Raw genomic sequence first — 23,210 nt, 5'->3', positions numbered from 1 at the left:
GTCCATCTAGCCCAGTATCCTGTCTTCTGACAGTGGCCAGTGCCAGATGCTTCAGAGAGAATGAACAGAACAGGGCAATTTATAGAGTGATCCATCCCCTGTTGTCCAGTCCCAGCTTCTGGCAGTCAGACAGAGCTTTAGGGACACCCAGAGAATGGGGTTGCATCCTTGACCAGATTGACTAATAGCCATTGATGCACATATCCTCCATCAACTTATCTTATTCTTTTTTGAACCCAGTTATACTTTTGACCTTCACAACGTCCCCTGGCAATGCATTCTACAGACTGTGTGTTGTGTGGAGAAGTACTTCCTTATGTTTGTTTTAAACCTGCTGCCTATCTGTCTTTGGTTGACCACTGGTTCTTGTGTTATGTGAAGGGGTAAATAACACTTCCATATTCATTTTCTTCACACCAGTCATGATTTTATAGATCTCTATTTTATCCCCCCTTAGTCATCTCTCTTCTAAGATGAACCATCCAAATCTATTTAATCTCTCCTCATATGGAAACTGTTCCATAACCCTAATCATTTGTGTTGCCCTTCTTCTTTTTCCAGTTTTAATATATCTTTTTTGACATGGGACCTGGACATGGTATTCAAGGCGTGGGCGTACCATGGATATATATAGTGGCATTATGATACTTTCTGTCTTATTATCTATCCCTTTCCTAATGGTTCCTAACATCGAGTTAGCTTTTTTGCCTGCTGCTTCACAGTGAACTATCACAAAAAAACATCCACAATGACTCCAAGATCTCTTTCTTGAGTGGTAACAGCTAATTTAGACCCCATCATTTTGTATATACAATTGGGATTATGTTTTCCATTATGCATTACTTTGCATTTATCAGCACTGAATGTCATCTGCCATTTTGTTGCCCAGTCACCCAGGTTTGTGAGACCCCTGTGTAATTCTTTGCAGTCAGCTTTGGACTTTGCTGAGCTAATGCCACACTAAAGGTCTCTGGTGAGACAAGAAACTGTTCCTGAAGCACTTGAGGTTGGGACAGTCTAATTTCCTTTTTCCTAAGAACACTATTATGGTTGTACTTTGGTCCCCCTTGTGCAGCAATGCCCATGGCACTGATGCTGTGAGGGAGTCAACATTCAGAGACAGAAAAAGCAAATTCTTTGTGTCCCTGTCCAAGCTGAATGAACCTACTCCAAAGTTTTTTTTAATCTCTTCTCTTGGTGAAAGCTGCTGGTCAATAATGAGCCCATTGGGGATACCTGTCCCACCTACTCCTGGTCAATTACAGCCTCAGTGTGACTTGTTTTTAACTGTGTAACTAACAAAAAATAATTCACCCAATTATCAGCAAAATCTTTGATCATTTATTGACTAGATATTTCCCCCCTTGTGTTACATGTGCATCTTTCACTTGAAACAAGGGTTGACTGCTTCAAAGTAGAGAACTAGAGTCTACCCCCTGTATCGCTGCATGCATGGTATTGATGTGATATTTGGAACCACTCAATACAGCTACACCTACCTACACACACTCTCTCTCTCTCTCAACAAATGGACCAACAATATTCCCAGCTGGATTATACTACAGTTGATATACTAGAGTCACAGCATTTATCCTAAATCAGTTTATCCTAAATCCCACCACTAATGTCAATTCAAACTGGACACTCAAGAGATAAAATGGAAAAGTCCAGTAGGAATCTTATCTCCTACTATTTATCTAACAGCCCGTGGGAGGGGATGATCTAAGATAATTAACATCTCTAGAGACAATTTACATAGCTCATCCTCTTTGCATTTTCACACCCGAGTGCCATTTCCTCACTGCTCTGAGCAGCGATTATAAATCTACCAGGTTGCATTTTAGATTTCACTGCTGGGCTCTCAGCTTCTAGTCACCCAGAAAAGTCAAGATGATTTCCCACAACCTGCTTTTCTTCATGATGATGTTTTTATGGATTCAGGGTAAGAAAGAATAAAAATATGACATTTGAAAATGGTTTGGGGTTTATCTGGAGTGACACAGAATTCCTAGTATGTTTAATACCTAGTAAATTTAATCAAGTGAAATGTACTTTTAAAAATATTGTGACAGACACAGATTTTCTTTTTCTTTTTAGACTCCAGCAGTGATATTGTGATGACTCAGTCACCAGAGTCCCTATCAGCCAGCGGAGGAGAAAGCGTTAGTATCAGTTGCAAAGCCAGTTCGGGTATTACTAATGACATAGCCTGGTACCAACAGAAATCTGGGAAAGCTCCTAAACTCCTTATTTATGAAGCCTCTTCCCGTGGTACGGGGGTTCCAGCCCGGTTCAGTGGCAGTGGATCTGGCACTGCTTTCACATTCACCATCAGCAGGGTTGAAGTTGATGATGCTGGAGATTATTACTGCCAGCAGTATAACAGCTGGCCTCTCACACTGATACAGACCATAACAAAAACCTCCGTAGGATGTGCCAGGTCTTTTGTGCTGGTCACTTGTTCTACACTCATTATGTGGAAGGCACATCTAGCTCTCCCAATTCAACTCTGGACACACGTGAAGTAAAATAAAAAAAAATGATAAAAGTTTTTTTCCCTTTCTTTTCCCCCCCGCCCTCCGCAACCTGTGATGGGTCGGACTCCCCATCCAGGATGCCACCAGATGTACTGGGGTTTCACTGAGCCTGCCTGCTCCACTAGCCTGGGCTGCCTGTCTTTGTTTTGCTGAATCAGGGTCTCCGGCCTCTGGCAGAGCACACACACACAGGCAGGGATGCAGCAGCCGTAGAATCAAGCAGCTCTCTATGGAAAGATTCAAGTAGGAAATTGCCCAGAACTCACATGCACACCTCCTTTGGGGAGTAAATGCAAAATAATATTGTCTTGCACTGTATAGAAAGATCTGCACAGCACAAGTTCATAAAAGTTCGCCCTCTCCCTCAATGTGGAAAGAGATGTGCACAGCTCTCCTCACCCTTCCCCCCCACACACATGAATTGCACAAACTGGGTTTTGGAATAAACTAAAAACAAGTTTATTAACTATAAAAGGAAAATTTTAAGTGATTATAAGGGACAGCAAACAGAACAAAGCAGATTACTAAGCAAATTAAACAAAACTCACAAACTAAGCTTGATTTACTAAAGAAAAAGGTTACAAAATGTAATTTCTCGCCCCAAATGTTGACTTAGGCAGAATGAAGAGTTTCTGTAGCTGAGAGTTCCAGTTATTTCTCTTTACAGACTAGACTCCTCGGTCTCAGTCTGCATTCAGCCCTTCTCTTTCCCTCAGCTTAGTTTCTTTGTCTCTTCGGGTACTTTTAGCAGTCTTTCTTCTTGGGTGGGATGGCAGTGAAGGGAGAGTCCTGTTTGCCTTACTCCCCAGCCTTAAAGAGAATTTACGTAAGGTGGGAATCTTTTGTTTCCCAGTCTTGACCTTTCCCTCCTTTTAGTGGAAAATCACTAGAAGTCCAAGATGGGGTTTAGTACCAGGTGACAGAACCACCTTACCTAATAGTGTCACAGCTATGTCCCAGGACGCCTCTCAGGAAGGAGAGAGATTAGTATCTTCAAAGTCTTATTGTTTCTTCCTAATGGCCCAAAAAGGCAGATGGCCTGTTGTCTGGTGGGTGTCTCACAAATACACACACAGTTGTAATTGTTACATACTCAATATTCCTAACTTAAGATACAGAAAAGATACATGCATACAAATTGGATAATCACATTCAGTAAATTATAACCTGTCCAATGATACCTTCCAAGACCCATCTTCCATAAAATATATCTCAGTTATGCCATATCCATATCATAAGCATATTTCCATAAAGAATATGGGGCGTAACGTCACACAACCAATTTCTGCTGTTTATGTGTCTTCCCCCAGATCTATGATACTCCCATTAAAATGTCAGGTTTGATTAGTTTTTGATTATATATAGATTTCTTATATAAAACATTAAAAATTATGATGATGTAAGTAACCATTTTGTTTAACAATCAGCCTGTAGCAGAGCTAAATTATGTTGGACATTACAATTTTACCCTCTTTTGCTTAAAAGTAATTGCCTCAGCCAATCAGATCTCAGGAACGTGGCACAGTGTCTGAGGCACACCTGTCCTGTTGAGCCATCTGACCAACAAATCCACTTCTCTAGCACATGGGAACTCTCAAGCTCATCTGTGCAGGAGAAAGAGCTATTGCATCCTGAAATGTAGAACTGCAGAATTAAAAGGAGAAACACGTATCACAATAAAGAGATGCAGCCGACTATACAGTGAGTACTGTATTCCTCAGGGGAATGCACTTACACCTGCTTGGGCTAATTAAATTCAATGGTGAAAATCTTGGGTCAATAGTGGTCCCATAATGGCCAGCCATTGGGGATATCTTTCCCGCCCACCTGGCCAATAATACCTAAGTGATTCATGATCATTTCTAACTATGTAACCGACAACAAACAACTCCCACAATTATCAGTGAAAACTTTGAAGCCTAAGTTACTAGACATTATTCCTCTTGTATCATGTGCACACACTTCCCTTTAAACAATTAGTGAGAGTTGCCTCCCTCACAGCATAGAGCATGAGTTGGTGCACTGTCCAGATGCCATTATACTTGGAACTACTCAAAACAGCTGCAGACAGATACACACACACACACACCCCCCAAACGAACCAAAAATATTCTCAGAAAAACAGATCTGTCTTTGCCCAGCAAAGCAGTTTCAGGAGTGAGTAAACTGTCTGAAGACAATAGGTGCTTAACGGTTTAAGGTTGCTTTACGGTTTAAGACAGGACAGTGCAAATGCCTGTCCACAAAGTAGATTCCAGGCTATTAGTGTTCATCAGCAATAAGTGATGCAGCAGGCAGGCAGAATTGTAGGGAACAGCCCTTTGTTCAATACGCTGAGAGGCCAGTGTTACAAACAGAGGCTCTGTCTGGCAGCCTTGCCTCTCTGCTTGTTTTCCTGAGTCCAGCAACAGCTCCTCCTCAAACCTTACCCTCCAGCTCCAGTTCCACTCACCATACTATGGTCAGGAGGTTTGTTTAACAGATACTTTGATGTAGTACGTGAGGAAAGCAGCACCCAGCAAAGGCGTAACACCTGGCTCCTGGCACACGCTGTCAATCCCGTCTCTTACTCCAACCCATCCTTGTGCCATGGCCAGCCAAAGGACAGCCCATGTCCGGTGGCCACAGAGGACATTACTGTGACCTCTGATCCCACGCTGTCTCAGAGTCAGCCATTCCACATTAGTAAAGAAGATGAAGGATCTCCCCACAGCTCACAAAAGCCCCAAATGGGCAGTGAGAGCCTGATTGTCCAAGGTGCTGAGCACCCAGTTTCCATTCACTGTTATGGGAGATGCAGGGGCTGAAAATGAGACCCAGGGTTCTTTAACTCTTCTATGGCTAGAGCTTCCAAGCTAACAGACACTGCTTTGTGATAGTATGAGGAATACTTTGATGAGGAGGCCAACCATTTTGGATCATTGCTTTGCCTAAGAATGGTGAGGTGCGCTCTAAAGGCATGAAACCAGATCTGCAGAGAGGTCTTAGTATGTTACCATCTCAGTCCTGTAAATATGTGACATCATTGTAACATACAATAGCGGAAGGAAATAAGCCAAATACTGACATTTCATAACTCTTTGTTGAAACTGAAGGGCAGTAAATTTACATGCATTTTGCATATAGTTTTTTCTCACTGAGCACATATAACTATTAAATTTTCCACTGCATGCTTTATGAACAAACCTTTCCAGCTACAGTCAGGCAAGATGATCGCGCACACAGCACTTCTCTGGCTGCTGGTTCTCTGGATTCAAGGTAGGAAATTAAAAACAAAGAATTTGAAAATGTAATTTTAAGTGTGATGGATGTAAGAAATGTTGCCACTCTGATCCATTTGATTAATATTCTATGTGTTGTATTTAGTAGAAATACAAAGTGGAAAATTCAGATTGTGTTTCAGTGTCTGAGCATGTGTCAAATCCAGCATTGTATCATTGTTCATTCCCTTCCCACCCTCTCTCTCCATCCAGACTCCTCTGGGCAAACTGTGATGACTCAGTCCCCGGAATCTCTGGCAGTGCCGGTGGGAGGGAGAGTCTCCATCAACTGCAAAGCCAGTACGAGCATTAGCAATTACTTACACTGGTACCAACAGAAACCTGGACAAGCGCCCAAACTTCTTATCAGCTACGCTAGCACCCTCCAGTCGGGGGTCCCAGCCCGGTTCAGCGGCAGTGGGTCCGGCACTGATTTCACATTCACAATCGGCAGCGTAGAAGCAGATGATGCTGGAGATTATTACTGCCAGAAGGGTAATGATGTGCCTCTCACAGTGAAACAGACCAATACAAAAAGCTCCCCACTCTCTGCAGCATGCAAGGCAGTTACCGATTGCTGCAGTTATATCGAATCACCCTGCTCCCTGTGACATAAACCTGTTCCTGTGTGTCTCATACCTAACCACAGGGCAAAGTTATCAGTAACTTTCACAATTACCCATCACTGTCAATCAATCCACCTACATCAGATTCACCAAATGCAGCAAGTGCAGGAGCATGTAACAGCAGGACAGTATGTCAGACCTCTAATCACCGTGTCATGCATAAGTTTCACTATCCTGTCCCAGACCACCAAAGTCCAGCTCCCTACAGAGCACAGCCACACAATAAAACTGCTTCTAATGGGCACATGCAAATCGTTCCATACGTGTGCGCAGATGATCAGCAAAACACTCTCCCAGAGCCTGTCCCACCCAGCTGGACAAAACCCCAAACTGCATTTGAGCTGTGCAAACCGTGAGCAACATTTTGTAGCCCTGATCCCTGAATTGCCAACCCCGGCCATTCACAAATCATGAGTTTGAGCTCAACAAATCATGAGGTTTTTTTTTTTCAAAAGCATATATACGGACGTTTTCTTTGCCTTCGGAATTTCACATTTTCAAAATTTCTGCACAACCATGTGAGCTAGAAACTGGCTCTTCCTTTTTTGAAGGACAGTGGAGATTCTCACCTAATCACATGATTCCCAGAGCTGGGACATTAAGAAAAATGTCAACGATCACACGACTTTGCCCATCTTACTGTATAATTTGAGGGGCAGCCAGCATTGCTCACCTCCCCTGGTGGACGTGCAGGGGTTAGGCCAATGCACACCCTCTGCACTAATTTAGCACCAGCCACCTGAGGATCTCAAAGCACTTTACAAACACTGATCAGTAAGGCTGTAAAAAAGTTGTGCCGTTTTTGGTTCAAAAGTTGCGGCCACAGTTTGGTAAAGTTGCAGGTTTAGTTTGGTCACCTACACATAAGCTCCACATCTTCTTCCAAGGCACGGGCCTGCCGGCCAAAGCAGGGCAAGGGCATAGAACAGACAGTGTGTGTCCTGCTTGGCTCTCGAAGGTTGGGAGGCGGTTATTTGGGGGTTCAGTGGGAACGAGGGGCTGGCGGACTACGGTGGGGGTTATTTGGGGGGGTCTATAGCAGGGTGGTGGGAGCTGTTGCAGTTTTCAGGGGAGGGCTATGGCAGGGTGGTAGACGTTCTGGGAAGTTATTTGGGGGTGTAGGGAGGGGTCGGAGCGCTGTGGAAGGGGCAGGAGGAGGTTGCCAGCTGTGTGACATTGCTGGGGGCCACAGCTAAGTCTGGCTGTGTCTGGCTCCCTCCTCCACAGTCACTTCGCCCTCACCTCTTCTGCCTCTGTCGCACTCGCTCCCTCCCTCCGTCTCTGGCTCCAGCTCCATGTGCAGGCACCAGGGATGGACCCTCCGCCACCTACCCATGGACAGGGCGGGCTCACTGGAGCTGGTCACACTTGGGATAGATGAACTTTGCCTGAGGCACCATGCTGGGCACCACGGACTTGCCATGCCACCGCTGCCAGGCTCCAGGGATTCTCCCGGCTTGTCCTGCTGTTGGGCAGCCAGGCCACTCAGCACCAAGCTGGTCCTGGCACTGCCAGCATGGTGCTTGGCCAGCCGAGCTGGGCAGTACTTGCAGGCAGTGGGGTGGCTCACATTTGGAGGAGCTGAGCCCCCTCTAGCCGCCCCCCACCTATGGTGGCTGGGCCAAATTTGTATGGTGTTGTGACCCCGGGCGCCAGGTCGTAATGCCACTCAGTCAGATAGATTTGGCCTGGCTGCCCCCTCTCAGTGAATGGTGTTCAGACCTGGCACACAGGATCACAACCCAAGTAAAATTTGTGGCAACAATTAAAAGCTGCAATGTCTGTTAAAAGTTCCAGTTTCCACAAAAAATCCTGCCCCATGATTTTCTTAGATCCTCACCAGCTCTATGTCTAGTCAGAGCAGGAGGCCAGGATCCCGCACACATGGGCTGCTTTGCATGTGAATTCCCCAGTGACGCTGCCCTGTTGCTCTGGGGGCTAGAAAAATTTTGTTCCACTCTCCACAGTTTATTGAACAGCACCTGCCAGCTCAGATGTATCAAGATGTTCTCCCAGGCTCAGCTCCTCTGGTTACTAGTGCTTTGGAGTCCAGGTAAAAATCAGAATCGGACGGCACTGGCTTAAAAGCACAAAGATCCACTGACATTTTAAAAAATGTGAATCACTGTAGCTATATTGGCTATCAAATAACCCATTCATCAGATTATGGCTAGAATATAATGACTGTGAACATGTTGTATTATATGATGCACTTAATGCCATGATCTAAAGATGCAACTGTCAATCATTTATTAACACACAATATTGCTGACTATCAATGACCTTTTATCTGGATTTATTTATATTTTATAATTAATACAGACTCCTTTGGGCCCATCACTATGACTCAGTCTCCAGAATCCCTCTCAGTGTCTCCAGGACAAAATGTCACCATCAGATGTACAGCCAGTTCTAGATGTGGCAACGACTATCTCTTGGTACCAAAAGAAATCAGAACAAGCTCCTGAGCTCCTAATATATTATGGCTCCTTCCCTGCCTCTGAGGTCCCAGCCCAGTTCAGTGGTGGTGGGTCTGGCACCAATTACACTCTCACAGTCAGCAGCGTTGAAGCTGATGATGCAGCAGATTACTATTGTCCGCAGGCTGAGCGCTCACCTCTCACAGTGATACAGACCAATACAACAACCTCCCGGTTCTGGAGATGTGAGTGGAGACATGTCAGATCAGTAAATACACATATAAAATCCAGTGAGATGTCTATATTAGCATCTACATCCTACAAGTGCATAACCTTAATTCTAACAGACACTAGCAGCATGAAACGAACAGGCTAAATATTAACATCCCAGATCTCTGCCCTGGAACTAAAGTGCAGGACATTTATATGTATTTTGGATAGTCCCACATGGGGGACATTGCCTTGCTGAGCTGCTGAGTACTTATAAATGTTTTTCCTAGAGAATAATAGACAAATCTTTTCAATCTCAAGCTGTCAAGATGATCTCACACACTTTCCTCCTTTGGCTGCTGGCTTTCTGGATTCAGGGTAAGAAATAAAACAAGAGTTTGAATGGTATATACTTAATAGAATAATATTTTGAATGCTGAATAATTAACTTCATATTTTTGTTGCATTTTAACAACTTATATTAGCAACTTAAAAGGGTTTCAATGTAAAGCTTGGTATAGTTATCATACACAATATTGTATCACTGTTCGATTCCCTACCCATTGTTTTTCCTATGCCTAGACTTCTCTGGGCAGATTGTGAAGACTCAAACTCCAGAAGCTCTGTGAGCATCAGCAGGAGATCGAGTCACTATCAACTGCAAAGCCAGGACAGACACTGAGCCTTGCAAACACCAGTACCAACAGAAACCTGGACAAGCTACTAAGCTTCTTATTAATGGGGCTTCCTCTCTGCATCCCTGCTCTGGTTGCCTTTTCTTCCTTGTACAAAAGTTTAATTTTAAAACGTTCTGTCCAGCTTGAAAGAGGAGAGTAACTTACCCCAGTCTAACAGATGGTAAAAAAAACCCGTAACACTGAATTACTACACAAAGTGTCTAGCTGATTACATAGATATTTGTATTAGGAGTCCTGAAAATCTCTCTAGCTTTATCCCACCCATGAATCCCAATGCATCAGAGACTCTGATTTCACTTTCAGTGCAAATCATTAACAGCTGCTTTGCCTCCTATCTCCCAATTGAAAATGATACTGTCTTACAATACATTCATTTCATTCCAATAGGAATGCATTTCAAAAATTGCCTGCAGCATTCCTTTCCTAGTGTAAGCGGGGGAATAGTTCCACTATTGTGGGGAACTTTCCTGGTTTCTGTACTACCCTGGTGAAGTGGGCTAGCGAAAGGATCTGAGTCCTTGCTCCCACTGCCTTTACCCAGTGGCCTCCCTGCCCTTGAGGACTCCCCTTCCACTCTCCTGTCTGGCAGAGTCCTCGTAACCCCAACAAGGCTGGGCCCAGGATTCCTGGGGGGCTCGACCCCCAACCCTGCTGTGGTCACCTAGGACAGGGGCTAGGGTGTCCCCACTCTGGGGTACTCTCTCTGCACTGGGCACTTCTCTGACCCACTGACCATTACATACAAGTTAAAGCAAATGCAAGTTATTTAATCAACAATTAATTTTAAAAAGAATAAGGGGAAATGGGAAAGGTTAAAGGAAACACATCACCCCGCTCTGTGGCAGGGAACATCACAAACAGGGTCTCTGGAATGTCCGGGCAGTTCACAGTCTGCTCCTTGTAAGTCCCAGGCCGCCTTCTCAGGCCCTGACTGTGCTGCAGGGATGCTGTGGGTCGGACCCTCGCTCTGGTGGTGGCCACACGCTCTCAGGCTCTAAGTGGTAGGGACCTTCTTCCCAGGGTCGCCCCCGCCCTGTCGGGGTTATGATCCACGCCTGGCCTGCAGAGCCCCTTGGCTGAGGCGTCTCCCTGTGCTGGGCCTGCTGCCCAGGGTCCCCCTCGCTCTCCCCAGCTGCTCTCCGCACCCAGCTCCGGACTGCTCCAGCCCCAGCTCCACCGCTCGGTCTCTGCACTGCTGCTGCTGCTCTGCCTCCAGCTCCCTGGGCTGCTTCTGTGGCCCCTCTGGCTCTGGTTGCTGCACCTCTGCTCCCAGGACAGGTCTGCTCTGCAGGCTGCTTCTGTGACTCGGCTCCCAGCACTGACCTGCTTCTTGGCCTGCTTTTCTGGTCCCTCTGGATCTGGCCCAGCTCTGCTCCCCAGCTTAGCTTGGGCCCCTGCTTTCTCCTTAGCTCGGCCCCAAGCTGTCTAACCCAGGCAAATCCAGCTCACACGGAGGACGAGACCTCCCTGGCCTCCTGACTCTCTGATTAGCCTGCCCGCCCTGTCATTCAGGCTGACCTGGAGCATTGGCCTCTCCCCATTGTTCCTTGGGACTATCAGTCTCAGTGTCCTGGTTTCCCATAGACCCTTCCCATTTTAGTACTGGGAGCTAGCCAACCAAAACACCCCCACTGAATGTTAGTAAGGGGGCAACAGTCCCCTTGCACTAGCAACAGACACGATACAAATCTCTTTCTGAAGGTTTCTCATAAACATTGCTAAAATACTCAAATTACAGATTCCTTTATTGAATAGATTTGCTAACATCAGGAGAACACTCACTCAGTTTGTAGAGTGTAAGACTAGACCTTGTGGGGCCAATTTTTCAGAGATCTCATGTCAGCAGAAAGAATCCCACTGACTTCAATGAGCTTTGGATCAAGTCTCAAATGCACACGAGCTGTGGGACACAAGAGAAGATGAGCCTGGACAGGATTTTCAAAACAGTATCAGGGCAGGTCTAGAGCATGGAGACCCCAAAGGATGTGTGCACATGAATGGGCACGAGCGTGTCCATGGCGGTTAATGCAACCACCCCTTCCCGGTTCCACCCATACAAAACCCTCCCCACGTGCTGTGCAGGGTGTAACATACTGACCATCTGTTCAACAGTCACAATGGGCAAGACACTTTTAGTTTTGGGTACTTCTCAATTCCATCTGTTACATGCAGAAAGCAATTTCATCAAGCTCCAACAGATACACTTCATATATTTAAAAACAGAAATATGATAGAAGTATTTGCTTTGCTTAATAAGGAGTCTGTACAATAATGAAATTACAGTGGAAATTATGCAAAAAGAAAAGGAGTACTTGTGGCACCTTAGAGACTAACAAATTTATTTGAGCATAAGCTCATAAGTTGCATCTGATGAAGTGAGCTGTAGCTCACGAAAGCTCATGCTCAAATAAATTGGTTAGTCTCTAAGGTGCCACAAGTCCTCCTTTTCTTTTTGCGAATACAGACTAACACGGCTGCTACTCTGAAACCAGTGGAAATTATGAAAATTATAATTCTAGCTTCTTTTGTTGAAAAGGAATTGTCTGAGCCCATCAGATCTCAGGGATGTTGTCCTATTCCTGACATATGCCAGTCCTGTAGGATTCCCATCATCTCCACCCAACAGCTCTGCTGTAGTTGCAGTAACACAAGAACGTTTGGCCCGCCTCGGTGCACCTCTGACTTCGGCCTCACACACAAACACAAAAAGAATGTACAAGACCTAGGGCCAGATTGTTCCAGACACGGCCTGGCCCAAACTGGGAGACCTCATTTTCAAAGAATGGTGCCTCAGTAAGACTCCTGTATGGCACTTCTGGGTGCTCAGATCAACACACAGGAGCCTAAATTCCCTTTCCATGTGGGGTTTGGACTATGACAGCTTCTGTGGTGGAAAACTGGCTTCACAGTATCAACAGCATATTGAAATGTACAGTTGGATACAAAAAAGGGAAGATGCATCACAGTAAAGAGATGCAGCAGACCGTACAGTACTGCAACTCCCCAGGGAAATGTGCTCACACCTGCTTGGGCAGTTCTTTGAATGATTCAGTTGCATGGATTGACTGAAATCTCCACTCCTGAAGTGCTCTTTCTATTGCCATCTAGTGGTCAATGATAGACTTGTCCACAGAATTTGGTCAATCAACAGGATTTGATATTGTCCTGCTAAGAACATAGGAATGGCCATACTGGGTCAGACTAATGGTCCATCTAGCCCCGTATCCTGTCTTCTGATAGTGGCCAATGTCAGGTGCTTCAGAGAGAATTAACAGAAGAGAGCAATTTATAGAGCAATCTAAGGTGCATAAAGGCCTCAGCAGGACCTCTGCTAGAGTTGCTCTCACTGGATCCGTGGATGGTTTTGTGCCATATTGCTACAAAACCTGTCTAAAGTGGAGAGCCAGGAGACCTGGAGGCACTTAGAGAGCACAGATAATTTGGTGAAGTGGGGAGAACGGTGCAAGTGCCTGACAACAAAGCAGGATCCCTTGTTATTAGTGTTTGTCAGCACTAAGTGATGCAGCAGGCAGGCAGAGCTGTAGGAAAGAGACCTTTGTTCAGCATGCTGAGTGACCAGTGTTACATGCGGAGGCTCTAGAGTTTGTCTGGCAACCTTACCTTTGCTTGCTTTCCTGAGCCCACCAACAGCTCCTCCTCAAACCCGACCCTCCTTCTCCAGTTCCACTCACCATACTATCATTAGGTGGTTTGTTTAACAGATAATTGGATATAGTCGGTGCGGACACAGCACCCAGCGGAGGAGCAAACTCCTGGCTCACAGCACACACGGTTAACCTGGTCTCTTATTGCCACACGCCAACCCATCCTTGTGCCATGGCCCACCTTGCCATGTTAGGGGGCCAGGGGCGAGACTGTTGAGATCTCTGACCTTAGAGTCAGCCACTGCACATCAGTAATTAAGAGTCTCCCTCACTGAAGCCCAAAAATGGACAGAGAGAACCTGACTGTCTGAGGCGCTGAGCACCCTCAGCTTCGGTGCACTGTTATGGGAGATGCAGGAGATCAGCACCTCTGTAAACGAGGCCCAAGGTTCTTTAGTTCTTCTATAGATAGAACTTTCAGATTAAGCAACACCCCTTACGAGTGATGTTGTGGAGAACACTTGGATGGGGAGGCCAGCCATTTTCCCTGCTTTGTCTAAGAAGGATGAGCTGATGACAGAACAAGGAGTAATGGTCTCAAGTTGCAGTGGGGGAGGTTTAGGTTGGATATTAGGAAAAACTTTTTCACTAGGAGGGGGTGAAACACTGGAATGCGTTACCTAGGGAGGTGGTCGAATCTCCTTCCTTAGGTATTTTTAAGGTCAGGCTTGACAAAGCCCTGGCTGGGATGATTTAGTTGGGGTTGGTCCTGCTTTGAGCAGGGTGCTGGACTAGATGACCTCCTGAGCTCTCTTCCAACCCTGATATTCTATGATTCTATGATGAGGCACCCTCCAAGGGCATGGAATGAGTGACTTCCAGCAAGTATTCAGATGGAGAGGGCTGAAATGAAGGCTCATGTTCAGATACTGGTCGCCCAGTCCAAGTGAACATCCAGGGGAGATGTCTCAGATCGGCTATGTACATGCAAGATCTGCAGAGCTGTTTGAGCATATTACCATCTGAACCTTGGAAATACATGACGATGACATTCTGAAATGAAACAGCAGCAGGATACGTGCCAAATATGAACATTTCACAACTCTGTGCTGCAACTCAAGTGCAGTAAATTTACATGTATTTTGCATAGGGATGAGGGTTTCTCACTCAGCGGCTGAGCACATATAAATGATAAGCATTTCATTTTCCACTGCAGGTTTATGAACAAACCTTTCCTACCACAGTCTGGCAAGATGATCTCACACACTCCCCTTCTCTGGCTGCTGGTTCTCTGGATTCAGGGTAAGAAATTGAAAACAAAGAATTTGAAAATGTAATGATCCATGTGACAGAACGTAAGAAATGTTGCCACCGGATTCATTGAATTAATATTCTATATGTTGTGTTTTAGTGTCAAGTCACACTGGCAAATTCAACCTGTTTTTTAGTGTTTGAATATTCATCGTATCCAGCATTGTATCATTGTTCATTCCCTACCCACGCTCTTTCTTTATCCAGACTCCTCTGGGCAAACTGTGATGACTCAGTCCCCGGAATCTCTGGCAGTGCCAGTGGGAGGGAGAGTCTCTATCAACTGCAAAGCCAGTACGAGCGTTGCCACTTGCCTAAACTGGTACCAACAAAAACCTGGTCAAGCTCCCAAACTTCTTATCTACTACGCCACCAACCTCCAGTCGGGAGTCCCAGCCCGGTTCAGCGGCAGTGGGTCTGGCACAGATTTCACATTCACAATCAGCAACATAGAAGCTGATGATGCTGGAGATTATTACTGCCAGCAATGTAACAGCTCCCCTCTCACAGTGATAGAGACCAGTACAAAAACCTCCCTGCTCTCTGCAGCATGCAATGCAGTTACCGTTTGTTCCAGATATACCTGTCTGCATTTCAAATGTTCTGTCAAACATGAAATAAAAAGGTGACTTATTCCATCTGTAAGCACACAACAAAAAGGAGAACACTGGAGGACTCAAAAAGTTTGGCTAATCACAGACTCTATAATATCCACAGAGACTTGAGGCTCACTACAGTTTTCTCTGCTTTATTCACACTCTTGAATCCCAGGGCACCAGAGACAATTTCATTTTGGAAAAATCAAAGATTTTCATGTCAACAAGGTTGACACGTTCATTTGAACTTTGTCAACTGAACTTCATAACACAACACTCACGGCAATACAATAGAACAGTCAAAATAACAACATCGAAACAATCATTTTGACCATATCGGAAGGAAATGTTTTGACCTTATCAAAACTTTCCCCTGAAACTTTGAACAGAATCCATGTGTTCCCACAGAATGTTTAGATTTTGTTAATTCCACATTTCCTGACAGAAAGCTGTTCCTTCAGAAAAACGTTAACCAGCTCTGCCATTATAAATACACTTCTAAAATGGTCTCAGGGGCTCCTCTTATTTGAATAGATAATCAATAAAATCCCACCTAAAGGTCTCAGAATCATTATTCACCTAAGAAAATTATATAATCTAGGGATTTTTAAATGGCAGTGTTAAGATCAGGTGCCTGTTTGCTCTGTTGTAGAATATGTTAAGACCTTATGGGCCAAATTCACAAAGGTCTGTATAGGAGCAAATCCCCAAACACATGTGAACCCTTAGGCACAAGCAGGTAATAAGCACACACAGGATTTTCATAGGGACTGGGCGGATACACCAGAGGAGGGGTGCGGTCTGAAGGGCAGGGAAGTGAGAGTGGCCACACAGAAGGGTGCTGATCCCTTTTTCCAGAAGGCGTGGGGTGTGAACACATTCAGACTGGGTCTGGCTAGTAAAAGTCAGCAGGAGCCAATGGAGAAGGTGTTTAGTCAGCTTCCCAGTGACAACCGGGCTGGCCACACCCACCCAGAAGATCCAGCAGCTGGGGAATGGGGTAACCGCAGTGGCGATTAGGAGGTTTGGAGGCCCCACTGCTCCACTCACACAACCCCCTGTACCCCTCAGACTCTAGTGCCCACCATGTCGTGGAAGCAGAGGGGACAGTGGCACAGACACAATGGGCAGCGCTGGAGCCTGGCACACTGACACCACTTTTCCCCATATCTGTGCTGTGCATACCCCCAAAATCTGAGCATGCTCGGACCTTGGGACTCCTCTTCCCAGACCTCATTTTCATCCTGCCTGCGTGCACCCTTCAAGCCTTTGAGAGCAGCCTTCGTTCCAGGCCTGCAGAATGCATGCGGCCACTGGTGCTGATGCAGAGAACCATGCAGATGCCGGTGCCACTGCTTCTTTGAAAATCTGGCCCTATCAATATAACGAAAATGGATTAATTAAAAGAGACGAGGCTGATTGCATTTAAACCCCACACAGTAAATGACTGAATGATTTTAGCTCTTCTAACTGGTGTTTCAACCTGCCGCTCACTCGGTCACTCATCATTAATCAAACAGCCGTTACCCCCTGTGCTTGTCAAGCTAACTCTGGCTGCTTAACCATCTGAATCATGCAAATATGTTATAGTTATTACATCCAAAAACCACAAAGCACCATCAAGTCAGATATTTCAAAGCTTCTCCCTGGCACTAACCTCTGGTCATTTACATAATTGGGCTCTTTTTGCATATTCACACAAGGCTGCTGTTTCCTCACTGAGCTGCTGAACACATAAATGGTTCCATTTCCACTATATACTTTACTGAGGAGAATTTCCAACCACACAGAAGCAAGATGATCTCAAAGACTCCCCTTCTCTGGCTACTGCTTTTCTGGTTTCAGGGTAAGAAACAGACAAGTTTCAAAAGTGTTGATAAGACATATGGCAAATCATTAAAAAAATGCCTATGGTTTGTAGAGTTATATGCTGATTCCAGGTATATTTTTGTTTATTTCTACTGTTCAGTTTACAAGTTTTTCAATGTGGAGCTTTGAGTAATGTTAATGTCATTGTCCCGTTTACCCAACCCCAGCCCTGCCAATTTTTATTCTCTCTCGCCAGGTTCCAATGGGCAGATTGTGCTGACTCAGACTCCAGAATCCCTGGCAGTGTCTCCAGGAGACAGAGTCACCATCAACTGCAAAGCCAGTTCCAGTGTTAGTAGCTACATGGCCTGGTACCAACAGAAATCAGGGCAAGCTCCTAAGCTCCTTATCTACAGCGCTTCCACCCGCCCCTCTGGGATCCCAGACCGGTTCAGTGGCAGTGGGTCGGGCACAGATTTCACATTCACCATCAGCAGGGTTGAAGCGGATGATGCTGGAGATTATTACTGTCAGCAGTATAACAGCTGGCCTCTCACAGTGATACAGACCAATACAAAAACCTCCCTGCTCTATGAAGCATGAAGTTTAGTAGACACCCGTACACACAAGTAGCACAAGAATCTAGTTTTCAAATGTTCTGCCAAAAGAAAAATAAGATGATAACTTCTCCCATCCACTAACAACCTAAAACTCTAGCATTGTATTGCTATCCCAAGAGGTTAGCTATGCAGGGAAGTTTTGTCATAGCATCAGCTGAACAACAGAGGATCATTAGTGAAATCCCACAAAATGTGTTATGTCTTTTTTTAAGTCTAACCTTAACTGTTAATTTTCTGGGTTTATAATCCTTGGTGTTTGGATCATGACAACATCCCGGTCACTGATTTTATCCTAAATTACTAATACTCTCAGCCTTAACTCCATCTTCTTCTTCTTTTTTTGTTTTTGTTTGCCCTGCAGTAGTGCCCACAAAGCCCCAGACATGGACTTGGACCCCATTGTGCTAGGTGCTGTACAAACACAGAACCAAAAGATGCCCCTTCCCCAAAGAACTGCTACAATCTTAATGTAGTTTTTGTCTGGGAATTAATACATTAATCCAGAGAGCAAACTTAATTAGCTTGAAATTAAAATTGTTTCAGACAAAAGATGCAGAGCATGGGAAATAAAGGTAATATTCACTTATTCATGCAGCACAGATCACATACATATAAACTGACACCACCTGACGTACATTAAACCATTAACATACACACACCCAGTCACAGACTATGCAGATCAGGTGTGGACCACTGTGGAAGGAAGTGCCTCATTCTGGGAATGACACAAAACACCCTTTCATGGGCGGATTTATGGCAGACAGTTCCCTGCTTGATCCCTTTCCCAAACTTTGCACCATATCTATTTTCAGTGGGTTGCTGGTGGGGAATCTACTGGTGTCCTGCACTCCAAAGCAGGGGTCCCTTCTTGGCCTGTTTGGGAGGGATCCAAATGCTGTTCATTCTCACCAGCAAGCAGCAGATTTGTGGTTAAGCAGCTAGAGCATGTGGGCTGGGTGCACTTGGCATGCCTGGGACAACATCGTTGAGTGTCCTGCCTGGCTTTCAAGAAGCCTACGGTGCTTGCGTCCTTGATAGATGCTAGATCCTGCTACACTGGCCCTCAGAGCCCAACATGTACAAAACAGGGCATGTGTCTATAATGCGGAGGGAGTTTTTTAATATTTTTATTGATTAGTTTTACCCTGACTCTACATAATTGAGGATTCTAGAAGTTTTGGCCCAAAATATGCATTCCAAAAAACAAACAAACAAACTACACACAATTCCAAAAGTAACTTTGTTATGGGGACACACTCTGTGCTGTGAAAAAATATACAAAGAGACATTTATATCGTAGAGGAGAATATTCCCAGATACAAACAGCATTAAGATGGAGTTCTGGTTGCAAGTACATATTTGTAATTTAGAGTAAAATACATTACGGAGGAGTTGTATTTATAGCAAAAAAAAAAAAAGTACTATAAACTTAGGAAAATCCAAGATAGATTTAAAAGACAATGAAACACGTTACGGTATGTCAACACACAGTGAGGGCACCAAAATATCGTAACAATGTCCTGTAATGATTCAGTGCAATTAACATATCATTGTAGTTAAAGCAATGCAGTGTTTGAGAATCCCGGATCTGATCAGAAAGATTTTTAAAGACAAAATGGAGTTTTTCCATGTATTTCCCTCCACACCACAGAGTTAAGATTTTTTGGGTGTTTTAACAGCACTTTTCTTACTTTAAAAAAAAACCACTTTAAAGTGTAAACCTTAATTCTGAATGTCCTTGGTTTTGCAATGCTGGGGTCTGGGTTAAGTGCAACATCCTTGTAATGTCTGAAGTTCTGGATAACTACTGACAACCTTAACTCTATCTTAATGTAGTTTTTTGTTTGAGAATTTCCTTCGGTTTACTTATGTACATACATATCATTGTCATCATCATGACATATACACAAACGCACACACACACACACAATTTCATACATGGACACTAAAACAAACCCCAAGAGAATGCCATTATACAACATTACTAATGAGATGCAGAGATGTAATAGCCTTCCCTCTTCTTTTTATTTTATTTAGATTAGTACATTTTTAAGGCCACAAGGGACCATCATGAGCATCTCGTCTGCATGGCTATAGAACCCACCCAATAAATTCTGTATCAAGCCCAGAACTTCAGCTTGAACAACAGCATATGATCTAAAAAGCTCGCCCGTCTTGATTTCAGAGGGCAGACTGACTTGTACACTGAAGCACGCAGAGCAACCAGCCAGTTTGTATCGCCAGAGCAGGCAACGTGTGTGGGTAAATCTGGCCATTCAGTTGTAATTGCCTTCTTGGTTTATGGGGCTGTTAGTGAGACTGCTGCTGTGTCTGAGCCCTGGACAGATTCCAAAGCTGCATTACCAAGGTGAGCAGCAATGCCTGACAGGTTCCTCAGGGCGCTGCTTCCTCAACTACACGGTATGCTGAAGTTGCGCTGTGGGGGGTGGGGGGGACCCAATGCAGGAGTACAGTGGGGGGGACGGTATGATGTTACTCTTAAAGCATCAAACTGTTCAAGTGGCCTTTGTTCCCCATATAACAAGATGGGGATCTGAAAGAGAGAGAGAGAATAAGTAACTTGTTGCATGTCACACAGGGAGACTAAGGCCCAGCCAGACACTCAACCCAGATCTCAATCACCAGTCCAGTACCTTCCTAATAAGGCCATTCTTCCTTAATAAGGGCCCCAGGTGCGATCTATACACAACATGCGTCTTCTGGTGTTTGATGAGAAACTGGCCCCACAACATCAACCACAGCTTGAAACGTGACTGGGGGGCTAAAAGAGACATATACGAGAAGGCAAAGCAGCATCAGGCCGTGTCGTCCCACACTCCCTGGGGAGTGCTAGGACATCTGCTTGGGCATGCCATTCATGGACTAAATTCTGTAGATAACATTGGCCAGTAGATGGCAGTATTTCAATACCCCTTTGCAGAGGTGGCGATTTCAGGCCAAAGAGGCCAGTTGGTTTCGGAAGGTTTCTTTACTGGTATGGTCTGATGAAAGAGGAAGAAGAATAATTGAGTGAGTGGGCTTCCCTGATCACCATCTTTAAAAAACATACCTATCTGGGAGCCTCTTAAACCCACAGCTAAGTCCTCACTCACATGAGCAGTCTCTGTAAAATACATGTAATACATGTAATCACCTGATCGTCATGTAACAGGAGCATGACTTACCCTACATCACTCAATTGTTATAGAAGGGCTTGTGTTTAAATATATGGAAATCTGCTCTGCTACCCACTGATAAAGTCTCCTCGTTAAATAACGAATCCACCACTGTAACCACCTTATGCCAACCAACATCCATCACTGTAACCACCTTATGCCAACGAACATTTCCAATCACAGACAAGCAAGATGATCTCACAGACTTCTCTGTCTGTTACTTGTTTTCTTGCTTCAGGGTAAGAAATTACACAAAGATAAAAATTGTTGCATTGATTGTATATAAATATTTTAAGTTCATTACTTCTCTGACATCCTCACCAGGTTTCAAAGCCTGGGCTCCAGCCCCAGTGGCAAATCTATGCTGTTATTGTTAGACCTAAAAAGAAAAGGAGTACTTGTGGCACCTTAGAGACTAACCAATTTATTTGAGCATAAGCTTTCGTGAGCTACAGCTCACTTCATCGGTAGCTCATGAAAGCTTATGCTCAAATAAATTGGTTAGTCTCTAAGGTGCCACAAGTACTCCTTTTCGTTTTGTGAATACAGACTAACATGGCTGTTACTCTGAAACCATTTTTAGACCTGTGAGCCCAAGTTAGTTAACTTGGGATCTGAGACTTTCTGTTGTGGCTTTTTTGTTTGGGTTTGGGGTTTTTTTGCAGTGTAGATGTATTTACTGATTACACTCAAACCATCAGTAGTGTTAAAGTTGACCATACTGGAGAATATTATTGTCAACTGGCCTTTCCCAATGATACAGGCCAATAAAAAACCCTTCTTGTTCTATGCAGAGCTGGGCACTTAGGCAAAGATCCTTGACTATATTTAGATGCCTAATTTGTATTGGAATCAATGGGAGATATGTGTCAAAATAGCTTTTCAGAGTGGGTCTTAGGACAACAGTTCTCTTATGGAGACCAGCCACTAGAAGGGGACAAAGACCCACACTCTCCTTGCAGGGGAGGGGGAGGTAGGTACACTATCTTGCTTTCTCCAGATAAAGGGATCACATACACCAATTTGCGCAGGTCTGCATTGGGAGCACAGCCAAGTAAAAGAAGCTCCACCAGGAATTACTCAATGCTTCTCTGAACCCCACAGCAAGCAAGGAGAATGTAGCTGCTGCTTTGTTCCTGGAGTGGGTGCTGCATACACACCGCCTTCCAGAGCTGGCCATCTCTACAGCTGGTACAGGGGGTGGAGATCCTGGGTCGCAGCCCTTTCTGGTGTGGTTAGTGGTGCTAGCTACATACATTGCTTAGGGTTGTGTGGGTACAAAGATTACACTCTATCTAGTCCCTGCATTGAAGAGCTCCTAGCACAGCTGCAGCCTTGCAGACCCATGGAGACACCAGCAGCATTCTCCCAAGGAAGGCACTTACTGTCAGGAAAATCTGGACAGGACATCAGCCCAACTGTCTCCTCAGGCAAGGACACTAGGGACATCCAGGAATATTTTCATGGCAAAAAGTAAGATAAAGAGAGGTAAACTAATCTGAAAACTGCTGTAAAAATGGCTGGGAGACTTTAACCGCTTAGATACAAGGTCACATACAAAATTCCTGGTGCCCTCCCCATAGAGCCCTTCAGATATTCCACTCATAAAACCATCAGTGTTGCAGCTTTACCATATAAGTCACTATCACCAGGTTACAGAGACCAGCACCACACGAGAGTAACAGGAAATGCCCTTGGATCTAAAACGCAGCACATTTATATGAAGGGGTCATCTGCATGTTCACTCAGAAGGGACGTTCCCTGGCTGGGCTGCGGAGCCTTCATAAACGGCCCCATTTGCACTGCCTGGTGAGCTGTTCAGCATTCCCCACGGAGACCTGTCAAGATGCTCTCGCAGGCCCAGCTTCTCTGGATACTAGAGCTTTGGATTCAGGGTGAGCATTATATCAACAGGGAACAGACTTCATAGACAATAAAATTCTAGCTAAGCTTAAAATAATACTGCAGTACTTATTTTACAATCTAGTGTTTAATAAATTCTTAAATGAAAAATGCATTTATATACCAAGCTTTAATTACTTGTAATAATATGCCATGATTGCATGAATTTGCTTTCCATATCCGGAGTCCTATGGCCAAATTGTTTTGACTCAGACTCCAGAATCCCTGTCTGTGTCCCTCGGAGAGCGAGTCACCATCTACTGCAAAGCCAGTACCAGCATTAGCAACAACTTAGGCTGGTACCAACAGAAACCAGGACAAGCACCTAAGCTACTTATCGATGATTCTACCAACCGTTACTCAGCGGCAGTGGGTCTGGGACTGATTTCACTCTCACAATCAGCAGCGTTGAAGCTGAAGATGCTGGAGATTATTACTGT

The 23,210-nt window shown here is 44.8% G+C and overlaps 2 long non-coding RNA genes across 5 annotated transcripts in view; one reads left to right on the top strand and one right to left on the bottom strand.

The window, feature by feature from the left end:
• LOC142071958 (uncharacterized) overlaps positions 1-23,210 on the bottom strand; it is a 478,941-nt gene that overhangs the window by 28,865 nt on the left and 426,866 nt on the right. The gene's annotated exons all lie outside the window — the stretch shown is intronic.
• On the top strand, positions 9,353-15,873 carry LOC142071793 (uncharacterized). Its single transcript, XR_012667986.1, has 3 exons — positions 9,353-9,431; positions 14,573-14,658; positions 14,875-15,873. It is a non-coding gene; the product is annotated as an uncharacterized LOC142071793 (long non-coding RNA).

This window comes from Caretta caretta, chromosome 4 (genome assembly GCF_965140235.1).
Source record: "Caretta caretta isolate rCarCar2 chromosome 4, rCarCar1.hap1, whole genome shotgun sequence".
Taxonomy (NCBI): Eukaryota; Metazoa; Chordata; order Testudines; family Cheloniidae; genus Caretta; species Caretta caretta.
This window is presented reverse-complemented; position numbering and strand designations above follow the sequence as displayed.